The sequence below is a fragment of the Rhagoletis pomonella genome, unplaced genomic scaffold, assembly GCF_013731165.1.
Source record: "Rhagoletis pomonella isolate Grant_MI unplaced genomic scaffold, Rhpom_1.0 Rhpom_scaffold_00006, whole genome shotgun sequence".
NCBI lineage: Eukaryota > Metazoa > Arthropoda > Insecta > Diptera > Tephritidae > Rhagoletis > Rhagoletis pomonella.
The window spans coordinates 15,685,812-15,703,800 of record NW_023458560.1 but is presented as its reverse complement, the minus strand read 5'-3'; the positions used below and the strand labels follow the sequence as shown (position 1 = coordinate 15,703,800).

At 41.0% G+C, this 17,989-nt stretch overlaps 1 protein-coding gene across 1 annotated transcript in view; it reads left to right on the top strand.

Moving 5' to 3' along the window:
- Nucleotides 1–17,989, top strand: part of LOC118741792 — a gene marked incomplete at its 5' end in the record, with an annotated part of 68,640 nt that overhangs the window by 44,035 nt on the left and 6,616 nt on the right. The gene's annotated exons all lie outside the window — the stretch shown is intronic.

Here is a 17,989-nt window from a genome sequence, read left to right as displayed (position 1 = left end):
TACTTCGCTTCTAATTTTTTCATTGCGTATGCACAAGCACAAAGCAACAACATTTTCGTATGCTTTGTGGGAACATATTGGCGCCAGTTACCTTCAGCGTAAATTTCTTTGTTGTCCTGCATTTTATCGCAATATTCGGGTGTCCGTTTCATTGTTACACAAATTTTCGGGTTAACTGCGGATGTCCGAGTGTGGTGTTCGCTTGTGCTCAATTTATAGCGAGGGTAATCGAACAGACTCGTTCGTAACCAAAGCAGCTGTCGGGTATGCATCTCGATCGAACACATAGTAGCCGAGTGTGGCGTTCGCTTGTGCTTGATTTTTAGTGAGTGTGATCAAAAAGGCTCGATCATACTCAAAGCTGTTCTCTGCTGCCAACCAACAAATGGAAATTGACACAACATGCGGAAACAAGCAAATACATGTGTTATTCCTCCCGCCGCAGTACTTGCCACCTCTCGATCCCACTTAGCTGCCAAATTGTTGTTGTGTTGTTGCGGTGGTAGAAGTTTTTCATTGCTTACAAAGCAACGCCGCTTGCGGTTGACGGGCCTGTTCGAGGCACGTAATAAAAGCGGCATTACTGCCGTACTGATGAAAAATGGCAACATTGTTGCAACTGCCCAACTGATAATACATTGCTGGAAATTCACACAGAACGTGATACTTTAATAATTCGCGCAACACTGCGGTTGTGTTTGCAACTCGAACAAGCCCGACCTCTGCGAGTTTGGGAATTTGGCAATCTTCATCCCGTTGCTTACTGAGTTATTTTCCTATTTTCTGGTTTGCCAACCAGCCTCAGCGCCACTTATGTCTGTCGGTGGAATTTTTTTTCTGGGTATGTAGTTTGTGTTTCTTAATTTCTACCTACCCTTCAACATTCCTTTATCTGAGGTGCCAAGTTGTTCTCGGAAATGCAAAGGCAAGCAAGTCTTGAAAAAGAGAAGTAAAAATTCTGTCGTGTGTATATTTTTATGCTACGATGGAAGGTCCAAAATTTCGCAGAATGAAGAGAAAAGAATCTGAAAATAAATATTAAAACAATTTTCCCGGTTTTGCTGTTCATATTTAATAATGAACTTTTCTCTGGTATTTTTTTATGAAAAAACGGTTTTATTCATATGTACTTTCAATGCAAGCAGAATACACGTATATACAGCGAGCCGATTGATCCAAGACAGACACCCACTTGAAGCCGCACCTACTAGGGAAACAGACGCTGCATTCCTCAGTGAATTCCAAAACCGAATAAGTCGAAGTGGCCCCACCGAAGCTCCCTCTCTTTCTGCCGTGACCCAAGGCTACACGAGGACGCAAGAGTCGGGATTGAGTACAGCCGTGCAACTGTAACTACAAACCCAGCAAAACGACTATATCTTCGGTGACCATAATTATGGCAGCTGAATACGGGACAAAAAGAGCGTTAAAATAGCACTTCATTAGCCTTGAAACAGTATTTTATTTGGCATATATCTTTCGATATTTTGTGAATGCAGCACATAAATATTCAGTTGTAACATCACACAGTCGATGAATATTTTTCCATAACTTTGTACTTTGTGCTCGGGAATTTTACCCCGCAAAATATCTTTCAAACGTTCCTAGGCAGGGAAACATGATGAAAATATCCGGCTACTTTTGAAGCACGAGTTGTATTCAACGGACTTTTGTCAGACTTGGATTTCGAATAAGCACAATGCAGTGAATAGCATCCGGACCGAGTTGAATTGAAAAAGCGTACTTCCATCTTTGAGAACTTCTTTACTTTTACATTATTCTCCTGGCAGGTATCTTATTTGGAGTTTCTCACGTTGAAGATACAATCCCCCATACAATCAGCAATAATTTTTTTGCCGTAGTTTCGCCTAATGAACATCTCTTCACAAAATTTGAAAATTGTCTACATACATGGAAGATGGACCTATCTCGGCAGCCAGTTCGAAAACGCCCGTTGTCAGAAAATTTTCAACAATGCCTTATTTCAGATTTTGGTTGAAGAACGCCCTATTTTAGAATTTGACTGGAAGCTGCCCTATCTCAGAATCCAGTTCAAAAGCGCCCTATCTCAGCACAGTTTCAGTGTATTTTCATTTGAGATAAGGCGTTTTTGACTCGAATTCTTAAATAGGGTGTTCTTCAACCAAATTCTGGGATAGATAAGGTATTTTTCAACAAAATTGTGAAATAGGGCATTCTTCAATAAAATTCTGAAGTAGGGTGTTCCTGAAAAGTTTTTTGAGATAAAACGTTTTCGAACTGCCTGGCGAGATAGGTCGATCTCCCACTCAGCCATCAATATGTGCTCCTCGATTCGAATCACAAGCGTCCAGATTTAAAAATAAAAACTGGTTCATAGGCATGTCATTTTTATAAGCTGTTAAGGTGCCAAAATACCGAATACGGGAAAAATACGGGGCATTAAAAGAAATACAGAACAATTGGCGTCCCGTATGAAATAAATAAGTTACCCGGACAAAGGACGAAAAAAGAGGACTGCCCCGTATAATACAGGACGGATGGTCACCGTAACTGTATCCCATTGTACTCCGCAATGCAATGACAACATCCGAAGAGGCGACTTTTGGAGTACTCGAGAAAAAGATTTTGCGGAAGATTTACGGGCCTTTCCACGTTGGCGACCGCGAGTACCGCAGATTATGGAACGATGAGCCGTATGAGCTTTACAACGACATAGAAATAGTGGAACGAATTGAAATATAGCAGCCGGCGGGTTTGGCCACGTCGTTCGAATGGACTCCGACGCTCTAGCTCTGAAAGTATCCAACTCGAAACCCACTGGTTCTGGCAAAGGAAGAAAGGAAAGGAAGGAAGGGAGCCTCCCTTTGCGATGGAAAGACCAAGTGGAGAAGTACTTGGCTTCACTTGGCAATTCCAATTGGCGTCAGTTGACACAGAAGAGAAACGACTGGCGCGCTTTATTGAACTCGGCCAAAATCGCTTAGGCAGTTACAGCGCCAAATAAGAAGAAGAGGACACGTTCTAGTATCTCCTTTCTGTAGTGACCTTGACGAATTGGGACATACAAACATTAGATGCCTGATGAATTGCGTACGTAAAGTACAATCGCCGTTCGGAGTCGGACCCTGTGGGACCCTGCCCCGTTGTACGACAACATCAAGTCACACGCCACAAATCGAAGGAGAAGCTATCTGCTATTATTATTAATGTTATCATTTGCTAGGGCCAACTTTCTGTATTGCCTTCTTTTTGTATGTCAACTTCAAGAAGTAATGTCAGCGTCAAATACGTGTTTTTTATCTTTTAAAATAGCCATACAGTCTTGGCTGATGACAATACTTGAGCGCCATCTTGGACAGGCAACTAACCGGGCACCGCAACGTAGAGGGGCAAACGGCTCCGCCCTCTCCGTCTGCAAAACGGCTATAGGTAAGAAATGGGGTTTCAAATCCCATATATTGCACTGGATTTATTCAGCAGTGGTACGTCCTATATTATTCTATGAGCCACAGTCTGGTGGACATCACAAATCGCACACAAATTCTAAGCTTACCAAGGTTCCATGGAAACACTGCTAACTTTCTGCCCGTAGACGTTTTTGAAAGCTACAGGCGAGCTGCATTGCATTAAAAAGAAATGCACTATCAAAATGGAAGGACACCAGATTCGGTCACACCAACATTCAAGGAGGGCGACGCGGTCTGGGGCCTCCAAGATAATTCCAAAGCCATCTACACAGATAGCTCTAAACTAAATCTATCAGTGGTGAGTGGCATGCACTCGAGGGATCTTTCATTAGAACTCTGCTTTACTCTAGCAGAACTCGTGGCTATAAAAGAGGCTGCAGACAGGCTTATCGAATCTTCTCTTAAGCTGACTGCATTAACTATATACTCCGATAGCCAAGCAGGTATTAAGTTACCGCATCGACAAGAAAATATCTGACGCACTCATTCGGTTAGAATGCGCTCTACTAAAGCTGGTGACCGGCACTACTATGGGTCACTACTTAATGGGAAGGCAATGGGTTTGCGGTCAACGACTTGTGAAATCGATAGTGTGGAACTCTACCTCTGTCTCTGTCCTGCCCTTATGTGAGCAAATGGATGCTAATTTCACCACCACCTTTATATCTATCTGTCCGACCTAAGTGAATCAGACATTCACGTTTTCTTGCGCTTTCTGAACCTAATAAACTGGTTCTACTACTAGGTGAACGGACCGATACGAAATCGAGCTCTCAATTTGTATCACAACGGATCTAAGTGTGCTCCACTCCTACGTTGGATGAAAGCAGCCGCGTCAACCTACTTGTTTCATCAAAAGATCAGTAGGTATTGCATAGAAAAACAAAAGAATGACACCACTCTAATGAAAAACCATGGCAAAGTATATTACACCATCACACAGAAAAGGCGGTGTGTGCATTTAACCAGACCCACCTAACGACATGTATTTGAATCCGAATCATCGGTCCGTTTGACTCGTACACCCACAACATTTCGAGTAAATTGCAAAGAACCAAAAAAATTGCAAAAATTCGAAATTTTCTCGAAATTTTGAGGGTGTGCCAGTTAAACAGACCTCGTATTCGGTATCAGCGGGTCCAAATACATGTCGGTAGGTGGGTCTGGTTAAAAGCGCAACATAATTTTCTTGAACTGGTTTTATTGTTGCGTATGCTGAAAAAGTACCCCTAAACTAATACAAGCGCCCATATCATAATACATACTCACATACATGTATTTATCAACTATAATATAAAATTGTGTATTATGGTTATGTAGTTATAAACATTTAGAGTTGCAGTCAGCATATTTTAGTTGCATCTCTCGTGAGTATCGCAAACTTAAATGTGGCCATTGGCAACCCTACCATACTGGCGACAGCAGCGTCGGCGGCAACAAGTCAAAGCGCACAAAAAGGCCGCAGATGAAGTCAAGGCAGGCCATTTGAAGCTTTCTTTACTATTTGCCATCAGATAGGCGCGTTCTTTTCCGTTGTTTTTGCCTTTTTGGCTGTGCGGTCACAGAATTTTCTATATTTCCTCAACACAGCTACATACGTACATACATACATATGTACATTGCTGCGGCAATTGCATAAAAATTGCCAAATACCAGCTTAGTTGTATTTCTCGCTGTTCGCTGATTTACGGTCAATGATAAATGTTGGCGTAGTTGTTGTAAGGCTGTTGCAATAAATTATGAGCACTACGTTAATTAGGCAGCAATTGTTTGAAATCGGGGAGGAGAAAAATGCGATATTTATGTATTTTTCTGAGATTGTCATAAATCTATGGCCGCATACCTTCATAACACTCTTCTAATGGGGCACACAGAATTGCTGTCGCCGAAATAGTAGAAATTGTTATTGTCAGTATTTACAATTGCAGACTGCATAAATTCTCTTGTCGTTGATCGTTGGTGACACTTTGACTTATTTATGAACTCAGATTTTAATTTGCCGCTGAGTAAAGTATGTAAGGTACATAACTACATATGCTCGCCATACTCGAATTAATGCTGAAACGTGCAGTTCTTGAACTAAATTCAACCGAGAGGCCACCGCCCCTAGAATGATTACTAAGTTAGTAAGTAAATTAGCTAGTAGAATATTTACTGAATTTGAAATACAAATAGCGGCAGCATTCGACGCTTATTCAGTTATTCAAGTCACGATTCCGGTTCGCCCTCAATTCTAGCGATGCGATTGTCGGTCGGTAGGTCGACTGATGAAACTGAAGCTGATGAAGCTGTGTTGCAGGCCGGCTTGTCGTTGCGCAAGGCGGTGGCGATTTTGAAGCCAATGAGTGGCAGCGGCCGACTCACCTACTTATGTATGCGCAGCTGCGTGGCCTTTGACGTCGCTTTGACGTTGCATTAACGAGTATAGGAGCGCACAGCAATGGCAGCCGGTAATAGCGCATGGGATGCTGCGCATGCGCGCGTTGTTTTCAAGAGCAGTAACGTGCACTGAGCCGTAGTGCACGCTTTAAGGGTCAAGAAGCTCATTTGGCTTAGAAAATAAACCTTCCCACTTAACTAAGTACGCAACTTCTGTACGGCCGCGCAACCGGTGACACAGTTTCGTTTTTTTTTTTGTATGCCCTACTAAATAGAGGGGAATACAAAAGAAAAGAATTGGGTACTAGAGAAAATAAATGCATTATATTTTTTTATTTTGTTTTATTTTATTTTTAGTGGGGTGTGAAACGAATAGGTTTTAGGAGTAAGGAGGCGAGTGAAAAAATATTTTCTATCAGGATGGGTTTTTCAAAAGCCAGGAGCGAGGCCGTGAAGGCGCCAGACTTAAGCTGTTCTTTCGTAGCAGCTGAACTTATTCGTCTGTGATGGGCAATTCAAGTTCGTGAAGTTGGTAACTGTCCCGGATTGTATGTGAAAAGCCAGGATAATGTTGGGTCCACTGGTTTAAGGATATATGTCTTGATAATGGCCGTGAGCTCTTGGATAAAAGGTCTAAAATGCTAAATCGGCTCAATTATTTAGCCTGCTCAGATACCAAGTGCGATAACAAATGAATGGAAATTAATTGATAAGCATCGAGGCCTAACAATGTGAATGGTTTTCAGGTATCATCAAAAGACATTCCACTACTCACCGTAGTGCTATACTTCAGCAATTGCGTCTAATTAGTACCTGCTGACTAACACGCAAGCCATAATTTAGAACTAGGTGTCTTTTGCGTTGCCGACAACATCTCTACTCGTATAGCCGCCTGCGAGCGAAAAGTTACTCTTAAATATTTCTATGTAGACACCTACTTGCAGCTTGACATGATTCGTTAAAGTGTTAATATAGGTGTACGTTCGTTAGAAATAACATAAATGGAAAAGAGAGTCGTGTACTCTCGAGCAACGATCATCAGCGCCGTTTCCAGACGTCGACAGCGAGCAACCGACAGCGCCTCCAGCAAAAAACCCTATTTCGACACCAACTTTTTTGGAGTCCCTGTTTAAGGATCCGAGTTTTTAGGGTGAATAGCAAAGTGTCTTTACTAATCCAAATAGTTATGGCACACTATTTGTTAGCCGTTTAATCGGATTTCAGTTAACGTTTAGGAGGTACTCTTTTCCGGCTGAACTCATTTAATCATATTAGCTCCTGGACTACATTGCTGTTTTTAATAAGTTCTTCAGACTTGCTATCATTCGACGTTTGATCTTATCTACCGAAGAATTCAAAACGAACTGTCGGTTAAAGTAGTTCTCTGAAGTTTCCTGGTCATTGCACTTCGGGTCATAGGGATCAGCCTACAGTAGAAGGTCACGTTCGAGAATTGAAGCGTAATTTTTCGCGTCTACTAAAGTTAGGTTTTGTAAGGGTAGGAAGCCGTATATGAAGGTGAGTACTACTTATGAGTATCAGCAAGAGGTACATAACTTTAATTGGACTTATTCCGATAGCTTCACTTCCGTTATATCTACCAAGCTGGTGGAAAATCGTGATCCGAAGCGCTTCAGCCGCCTTATATAGAAAGCTGGGCATTGATCCAGTTCGTTTCTTGTTAAGGCTTGACCATAAAGACCTTGAGATTTCACAGTGGTTCAATTGATCCATTGGATATTTGTTACGGCAGTGCTTTGCCCGTAAATTATCTTGAGTAGAGCAGAAATTGGTGGGAGTAACGAGCTATCCGCCTCGCAGATCTGCATTTCCGAAACATTTCTAGCCATCTCGTGAGGTATTTTGTTCCCTTCGATATTACTATGCTCGGGAACCCAGCTGGAAGCGGTTTTTACATTAGTCAGTGATTTTAACTACTTTGGATCCAAACGCTTTCAATGCTTCTGTGCTGTTAAAGAAAATATAGATGTTACCTGACTGAGACTTACTATTTTGTAAGAGACAAGCAGCCTGTTCTAAGGCAAAGATCTCCGGCAGATAGACACTGCAGTCATCAGCAGGTAATATGATTGTCTTAACTGCAGGTCCTCTGAATAGAGGCTCACGCCACCACCGTATCATTCATCTCTAGTTGGAAATAGTATAAAAATCTTAAAGCGAAAATCCGAGAATGACGTTAACTCTTCCATTTGGACATCTAAGTCGGCCCTTATCCCGTTCCGCCGTCCTATTTTGAGCTCACTCAAGGTCGGTGCGTACGTCTATTTGGGAAGTTTTCACAATTTTGACTACATTAATATCTCGCAGTTGCGCCCGTTTCGAATATTTGTGACGGCTTCAAGTGAAGGTTCTTATTCAGCCCTTTTTGATTTACTCTACTCACAGCATCTAACATACTGAGGCATGCAAGCCTCCGCACTCTTCTGATTGATTTCTGATATCATCTTTTACCCTGTGCTATCCGCAACTGTGGTGTACATTCCATGAATGATGTGCAGTTATAACTCCCACTTTTTCCCATTGATCATTTTGCTCCCTTTTCGACGCTGCGTCTTCATTTGAGTTTAGGTTCAATGATAATAATAAGGTATTTCATGTCGGGGGAAAAAGTTTATATTAGTCCCATCTATGATTGGAAAAGAGAATTCATGAATCTTTTTACGGTAGGAATGTGGCCCTATATCCATTTTGTGGACACAATAATCTCCTTAATGTATAGGTCAAGTGCTTATCTATACCTCACCTACCTACACTACCTCATCGGATCCTGAGGCTCGTCTGGATCAAACGAGCCGATGGCTCAGGTACTTTGGCTCCTAAAAGTGTTGTTCCATTAGAATTCCCAAGGATTCCTGACTATATTCGGTCCATGTGTCGACTGGTTTCCTGATCTTTCCTATTTCCGAAAAGGTTTTTAGAAGTATTTTGCGGAGCCTTCACATCTCATTTGTTAACTCCAATGTTTCACAGAACTTTTTCCAGGAATATTTCTTTGCGGTTGTTATTTTAATTTTGTAGTCGTTGCAGATTTTTCTATAATTTTACCAATCTTCCTCACATCGGCTTCATTTGGGTCTGACTAATCATCGTTTGCAACACACCTGGGAAAAAATTGTACCCTATGGCGAGCGCATCCCTCTGATTATACCGTCTGTTGTTGCTGATTACGAATCTGAAGTCAGTTCTTAAAAATTCAGAATAGCAGAATTTTTAAATAAATGTCAGATTTTTATGAAATTTAATATTTAAAGGTTCTTTGAGTGGCGTATCAAATATGGCGGATGGATCTCTATTGGGAGTATTATGTTTTTGTCTCTATTCTCCGAAAATCCTCGATTTTTTCATGGGTGCAAAATCATTTTTTTCAACGTGGCCAATAATTGTCCTCAAACACTTTTCTATGGGATAAGCTACCCTGCAGGAAACGTATCTAACTAAGTTAATTTTAAGTTGATTAGGAAGGAACTAAAGGTCAATATTATCTGTATATTTTATCTTAGTAAAGCTAACTATATTTCTAAAGCGTTGGCCGCGAAATAGGCAAAGGTAGTTACCACCGCATTAGATGTCAACTAACTTGTAACTAACTACTTTTGGGCATAAAATATCAATAAGAAAAATATAATATTGGTTTGTTTTTTTAATTTTTATTTATTTATTTTATATTATTGCATTTCATATTTGTTTACATATTCTGCTGTAGGTGGTCCCATATTCGAGCTCCGTCAGACATAACTTCAAAATGATAATATAAAATTTTCCTTTTAATTGTCCTCAATTCGAAAAAATATTAGTGAAGTGCAGTGACAATATTTCAATAGCATTACTCCTGCTTTACTTTACAACCAGTTGCAAATTAGATTTTTGTAACTAACTACAAGTTAGATATTTTATAGGAATCCCGCTACAGGTTGGTTACTTTTTATCAATTGATAATTTTTGTCTGCAGGGTAACGACTTAAGAATGCTATAAATCTCCGAAAACTCTTCCAAATGCTGCCTGGGCTGCAGTGCGCACTAACACAATCAAAGGAAGTGCATGTACACCATAGATGGGCACACCAATACAGTCTCATTTTGTCATGGTATTCGTGAATCGCGCTGAGTAACAGTTGCCACTTTTCTATATTGTACTAAAGTGCGTCGTTTTTTGCGCGTGTTAGAAAACGCTCTTACAAATTTATATTTAATTTGTATTATGAACATGAAACGAACATAATAAAATATAATTAAAAAATAATGAAGAAATAATTTTAAATAATGAATTATGAAATTAATTTTTATAAGTACATATGTACGCGCATGAAAAGTTTTTTTTTAATTTAATTTCATTAAACTAATGTTTTAAAAAATGATAGTTTATTCAACAACAAAATTCACGAATTTAAAATTTCTAAACTTTGTAAAAAACTCAGTATTCAATAAAGTATACTAAATATATTAAATTGTCGTATCGTACATACATATATACATAAAACCCATTACAAAACACTTTAAATTGGTTTACACAATTCGGCAGTTTGACTTTTTTACCATGACAAATAATGTTGCCTTATATTAAAAGTACCAAAAACTATAATTGGCACTCATACGCAGCCATTTTGGGCATTGTTACATATATAGGTGGCAACAACGCGCTAAAATTACGAATAAAAATATTCAACGGCGAAGCGTCGTGTCACTCTCATGAAAACTGAAAGCAGACTGAAGTGAAATTCGCTGCGTCGTTTCTGTATACGTATAAGCGCTGCGACGCAGACGCTACTCGCGAGTAGCGTTTTGCCCATCATTGATGTACACAAACTACTACGACAGCAAGTGTGGTTGTGGGCGAGTGCCTCAAATCGGTTTAAATGCAGAATCACGACAGTATGATTCTACTCTATGACGTGAGTATTTGCAGCAGTAACTAATTTTCGAAAATAAGGCTTCATGTTAGTCAGACGGCAAAAGTGTTGCTCAATTTATCTTTTTTTTTTTTATTTTAGTTAAACAAGTTTTAATTGAAAAAGAAATGGATAGAACTCAAAATTGTGGCGGCATTATAATAAATGTATTCTTTATTTTATTTTTTACATATTTCTCCTTAAATTACATAAAATCGGTGCTTTTTTTAATACCTAGAATTATAAGTAAAATGTCATATTTAAATTTTCTTATTAAAAATAAGTTATATCATTTATATACTCCTGTAAAAATAACTTAATTTTTATATTTCATTCTGCGTGAAAGTTTGTTTCCCTTGATAACATACATATGTACGTAAACTTACAATAAAAAGATTTAGGCTTGTGTTCTTACCTATTTTATAAATTCTTCCTTATTAATCATTCACATGTTTACCTTATAATATATTTATCAACAATTTCTATCCAATAAGAGTATTTGAGTGCGCATTTAGTATATTCTTAAGTAATTAAAAGTAAATTATTCATCTTTTTCTTTTAGGTATACATGTCTAGCTTCACTATGCTCAGTCACCTTCAGCTAAATCACTATCAGTTGGTTAATTTTATTATTTAACAAGACAAATGAGCATATATGGGAAATTTGTAAAAGAAATGCAACTTTGTTGTTCAGTGTATGTAAAGTGTACGAAAGTATTGGAAGTAATAAATTAGTTTAATTCATCTTAGTTTTACTTGAAAGTGCCTATTACTTAAAATCTCATTTTTTCTATCAAAACTTTTGTTTTCTTAACTCAATTAATTCGAATATTTTCTACCCACCCTAGTGTGCCTACATGTTGCCCTGAGTATGTTGCGGCTGCAAGGCGCGCGGTAGTGTACGATTTCCAACCGATGACTTTTCTGTCGCTAACGAAGTAGGCGATGATGCGCGCGATGATTGCAATTGCTGCATTCTAATGTTGTTGCGAATGTAACGCTGTCGCCGAGCTTCCCGCAATACGACGAAGATAAACGCGCCAAAAACTATCACAGAAAGCGAGACAGTGATGATAATGCTGCCGGCGTTAGAAGGTATTTGTTCCAGAGTGGTGGTGACACCTTTGAAGGGAGCAAAGAAAGTAGATAGTCGAAGGAATTATAAATACGCTTGCTAAAACCATTTGTAGAAATCTTTGAAAATATAACGTTCAAATAGAAGAAACACATTCACATTCCAATTCGTGCTCACTCACCTCGCTGCGCACCGGTATTGCGCAAATGATACCACTGTTCCACGCCCAATGTACCGCTAGCGTTGACTTCTTCTGCCAGATGATTTGCTGTTGCCTGCTCGCGCACCAATTTTGCATATTTAGCCGCTCGCGTATTCGTCACCGGCACTGTCGGCGCGGCATCATCGATTTCCTGTAGCTTCAGCACTTCATTTTCATGTTTTATGTGACGCTCATTTACACCCGGTACAATATCTTCCAACAGTGCTACGCTATTGGGTACATCACTACCATCGGTTTCTACTGATTGATTGTTGCTGATGTTTACCGCATCGGTTACTTCTTCGACCATTGCGACACTTTCATCTGAGGCCAACGGTAATGTGTGCGCTGCTGGCGGCATGGGTTCCAATAGCGGATGTTCCTTCAGTACCAAGGCGCTCTTATCCACGAAACGCATGTAACGCTGCTCTCGACCCAGTCGTTCGTCTGGTTCGAAGGGATCGTTCTCTACGGCAGCTGCAACGCCATCACTGCCGGGCACTGTGAAGCTGGCGCGCACCGTTTGCATACCCGACTGGAAGCTACACACTACGACGAATCTGGCGAGGGAAAATAAATGGAAGGGAGAGTAAATAGTGTAGAAATATACAGTTCTGAAGAAAAAATATTTTTTTAGTTTGATAAAGACACCTCCGGAAATAACGCCGTTTTAACCGACATCAAAAAGCGACACGTATATTGGTTACATTTGGGTTTGTTAGCGCATAACTTCTTTGTTTGTGAATTGATTTGAATGATTCTTTGATCTTGGGTTCAGAACAACACCAATGTGGTACATTTATTTTTTTAAATGGACGTGGCAGCGCCCACTTATGATTGAATAAGTTTTTATATCTTCTCTTATGGTTAAATATGTATGTATGTGCATTAGGGTGGAGTGCAATGGGGTATAGTCGTTGCGCTGGGTATGCAGTTACAGTTGCATGGCTATACTCAATCCCGACTCTTGCGTCCTCTTTCGCACATTCTGGGCAACGTGAGCAACCCATGTGCAAGATGCGGTAACCAATCCGAGTGGAGCCTTGGGTCACGGCAGAAAGAGAGGGAGCTTTGGTGGGGCCACTACAACTTATTCGGTTTAAGGGCTCACTGAAGTCTGCAGCGTCTGTTCACCAGTAGATGCGGCTACAAGCGGGTGTCTGCTTGGAGCAAGCGGCTCGCTATGTAAACGTGTATTTGGTAGCGAAACCACCCCCGTCCCAGCAATGGGTTGTGCGCTGGGTTTGGAACCCGCCACCTAAAAGCCACTTCCAGTGAAGAAGCAAGGCAAAGCCTCGGATGAGACCCCCCCCTTATGATGACGATCACGGCAAAGAACAACTGGTATGATGAGGAGTGTCAGGAAGGTGCAGAGAAAAAAGATGAAGCCTACAGGGCCACGCTACGATCGGGAGCAACACGCGCTATGTGGGACCGCTATAGGAACCGAGACGTATTTGTCGCAATAAGAAGAGAGAGGCCGGAATACTTGAGTAGGAAGAGCTTGAAATGCTGGCCGACAGGAATAATGCCCGAAAATTTTACCAGAGAGTTAGGCGACTTACGAAAGGTTTAAAGACCGGGGCGTACTCCTGTAAGAACAACAATGGCGACCTAGTAACCGATGTCGAGAGCGTACTTAAATGATGGAGGGAACACTTCTCTGCCCTACTGAATGGTAGCAGCACGAAAAGTTTTGGCGAAGAAGAACCCGAGCCCGCAGTCGACGATGACGGAGTGGACGTTCCACCGCCTGACTATGACGAGGTACGAATAGAAATAACGCGGCTGAAAAACATCAAAGCTACGGGAGCTGAGATCCTGCCGCTAGCTTAGCTTTTCAAGTACGGCAGCGAGGAGTTGATAAGGTGCATGCATCAACTCTTGGTCAGGAGGATCAGCCTTCCAAGCAAAGGTTACAAGGTCTTATCGAGCATATTGTGTGAAAGACTGAAGCCTACCGTCAATGAACGGATTGTGCCTTATCAGTGTGGCTTTAGACCTGGCAAATCCACCATAGACCAGGTATTCACAATACGCCAAATCTTGGAAAAGACCCGCGAGAAAAGGATCGACACTCACCAGCTATTTGTCGACTTTAAAGCCGCTTTTAACAGCACTAAAAGGAGTTGCCTATACGCCGCTATGTCTGAATTTGGCATCCCCTCAAAACTCATACGGCTGTGTAAAATGACGTTGAGCCACACCACCAGCTCCATCAGAATTAGAAAAGACCTCTCCGAGCCGTTCGCCACTAAACGGGGTTTCAGAGGGGGCGACTCCCTTTCATGTGACTTTTTTAATCTGATGTTGGAGAAGATAATTAGGCCTGCAGAACTGAACCGCTCAGGAATAAATTACTACAAGAGCGTGCTGGCTTATGCCGATGACATCGACATCATCGGTAATAAAAATCGCGATGTCTCTTCTGCCTTTTCCAAGCTGGATAAGGAAGCAAAGCGAATGCGCCTGGTGGTAAACGAGGACAAGACGAAGTATCTCCTGTCATAAAAAAAAACAGTCAGCGCATTCGCCCCTTGGAACCCACGTCACTGTTGACAGTTATAATTTCGGGAAAGTGGAGAATTTCGTTTACTAGGGAACCAGCATTATCACCGATAAAAATATCAGCATGGAAAACCTACACAGAATCAGTCTTGCTAACAAGTGCTTCTTTGGACTGAGTAGGCAATTCAGGAGTAAAGTCCTCTCTCGTCGTACAAAGGTCACACTCTATAAGTCACTCATCATGCCCGTGCTGGTATATAGCGCATAAGCATGGACAATGATAACATCTGATGAGGCGGCTCTTGGAGTGTTCGAGAGAAAGATTTACGGGCCTTTACGCGTTGGCGACGGCGAGTACCGCAGACGATGGAACGATGAGCTGTATGAGCTTTACAACGATATGGACATAGTGCAGCGAATTAAAATACAGCGGCTCCGCTGGCTTGGTCATGTCGTTTGAATGGACACCGACGCTTTAGCTCTGAAAGTATTCAACTCGGAACTCGCTAGTGGTAGCAGAGGAAGAGGGAGGTCCCCACTGCGAAGTAAAGATCAGGTGGAGAAGGACTTTGCTTCACTTGGCGTTTCCAATTGGCGTCAGTTGGCACAGAAGAGAAACGACTGGCGTTCTTTGCTGAACTTGGCCAAAATCGCTTAGGCGGTTGCATCGCCAAAAAAGAAGAAGAAGATGTGCATTAGGACGCTTTTTGTTTGCTACTATTTTTCCCACTCCTACCTCGAAATTTTGTGGAAAACACCTTAAAAAAAACCACCTGAAATTTTGAACCCTTAGTATTAACATTAAGTACTCGCCCAAGGCGTGCAAAATTTCCCATATAAAATACACGTAAACTTCGAGTTTTTTCTTAAGAGGTATGCAGCTCAAGCGCGTTAGTACGGGTCACTAAACTCAAATTTTTTTATGAAGTTCTCGTTTTTTGGCATAGGGGCCAAACAAATTTGTAGGAAATTCAATGAAGTACGTTACCTACTAAGATCCGGCATTAGAACAATCAACGATGTCAACCAGGTATCAAACGAATGACAACTCTTACCAACTGGTGCTACCTTGAGCTCGGTAGGCAATTGAAAAGTAGAGCCCTTTCGCGGCGAACAAAAATCACGCTCTACAAATCTCTAATCATACACGTCCTTTTATATGGCGCAGAAACATGGACGATGTCAAAAAAAATGAGAAAGCTTTGGGCGCTTTCGAGAGAATTATTCTACCCAAGATCTATAGCCATGTTTGCGTGGGCGACGACTACCGAAGAAGATGGAATGCGAGTTTTTTAACGACATGGATATAGTTAAGCGCATCAAAAAAAAAGAATGCGCTAGTTTGGGCGTGACGTATGCAAGGATGATGAGTTCCGATACAAACAGGTTTCCTCTCGACACCACCCATGTGTGCACAACGCAAAAAAGGGCGCCCACGTACATAATGGAAGGAGCAAGTTTAGAACAGCTGGTTCCCAAACCAGCGAAATCATTCGGTTTTTATGCGCCATGACGCGTCATGGCGTTAAAAAGATTTTACAGTTCAGTACCAGTCGACCACGCGAGCATAAATAATTCTCTTTAATGCGCCATACGAGTGTATGATGAGAGATTTTTAGAACTCTTCAGTCTCATCGTCCTTCTGCCCCGTTGGAACATACGCAAAAATTAGTCGTATGTTGTTGAATTCAGCTTTGATGCGGTTCGTGGCAATTCACTCACTGATTTGTTCTGAACCTGGTGGCAAGGTCACGTAGTCTATGCACAACCATAATTCCCACACCCAGTTTATGCAACGTCTCATGGCGTCTATAGTAAACGTCATACGCTGCATACTTTATGCTGCAGCGTCCAACTATTGCATTTCCTGGATCTCGGTGATGTCAGACTTGTACCGGATGAATACATTCATTGGATAAAGGCATATTCCCTTAGAGCTTCTGGACATTCAACCAAGTGCATATCCCACCGTTTGGGGGGAGTTTTCCGAGACATTTTTTTCAGTTCAATGAAAGAAAACTTGTTTTTGCGTAGCGGGCCAAGCGCAAAACACATTTCTGAGAGGCTCTATACACACTCCAACGAGGAAAGTTATCGCTCGATAATTGTGTCAGCTACAGCGCCTAAACCAATGCCCCTACATTTCATTAAAAACTTGATAATGACATTTGGTATAGTTATTGTTATAACTATTAAATAAGCTGAAGAGATTTTAAGCAATTATTTTAATTAATATTTGGTATACTGACGCATGCGGTGAGACTTAATGTCTTCGCGAACCCATAATGTCGCATCTCTTTGGTGGACGAGGTGTAATCAAATTAACACTTCCTTCTCAGCTGCCCGACTTTTACTAGGCTGAGGTTTAAACTCTTAGTCTCGCACTTAATCAACACCCCCGAGAAACCCTCCGAGTGGACATAAGCTGCCGGCGGAACTTTATTTTGACCCCCAGCACCTTTGCTAAGTTCACACGGTTTACGTTCAGTTAACGTTGAATGAATTATACATTGTGGTAACACAACTGACAGCTTAACTAATATCTAATGGCGTTTTAGTTTCTACCGAAAAATTTTACCTTCTCATTGCCCTCTAAGCACAAACACTAATAACCGGGCAATGAAAAGGCAACATTTTTTGTAGAAACGAAAACGCCAAATTGGGCTGCTTTAATCGGAGCCAGTGGGGAACCTTGCCCGTACCTAATATTGCGCTTTGGTATGGCTCGAAGTATAAATTGTATGCCTTTCAAAATTACCCTCGGTATACACTCTGAAAGCTATGCTGCAAGTTAGGTTATAGCTTATATTTGATAATGGTTTCGCAAAAGGTCAGGTAATACCTTAACGTGGTAGTTACTGCGGTAATGCACGGATCTGCATGAGCTCTGAAATAGAAAGAGGCTAAGCTATTTTGGTCTCGTTTAGACTGGTATGGAATATACTTCATAAAGCTCTACATCCCCTAATAATTTAACTTCAACTGCTTTAATGATAAATTCTTGTTTAGAAAGTTGCTAGTATATATTTTCTAAGAACTCCAGTAGACTTATTTTCCAAGAAGTAATATGTATGTGTATATCTAACTTTACCACTAAAATAATTCCTTCCCTATATAATTATTGTCCCTCCTTACTTACTCACCTTCTTGTGCTGTGCGTGTAGATGCCCAAATTCTCCTGCACCGTTATAAATGTTTCAACTGTATTCGTTTCCGGCTTCACTAAACTGCCACACATTGTGTGATCGATTCGCATCGTATAACGATCGATTGGATCATTTTGATTTCCCTTTACACCACATTTGCCGCCATCAACAACAATTTTTCCACCAAAGTATGGACCTGTTTCTACTTCAATTTCTGAAGCTTGGGGCAAGCATTTTGTGGCTTGTGCAGCAACTAGCAGAAAGGAGATGCAAAAAAAAAAACAAAACCCATAATATTTTACTTGTTTGTCAAATCTCTATAA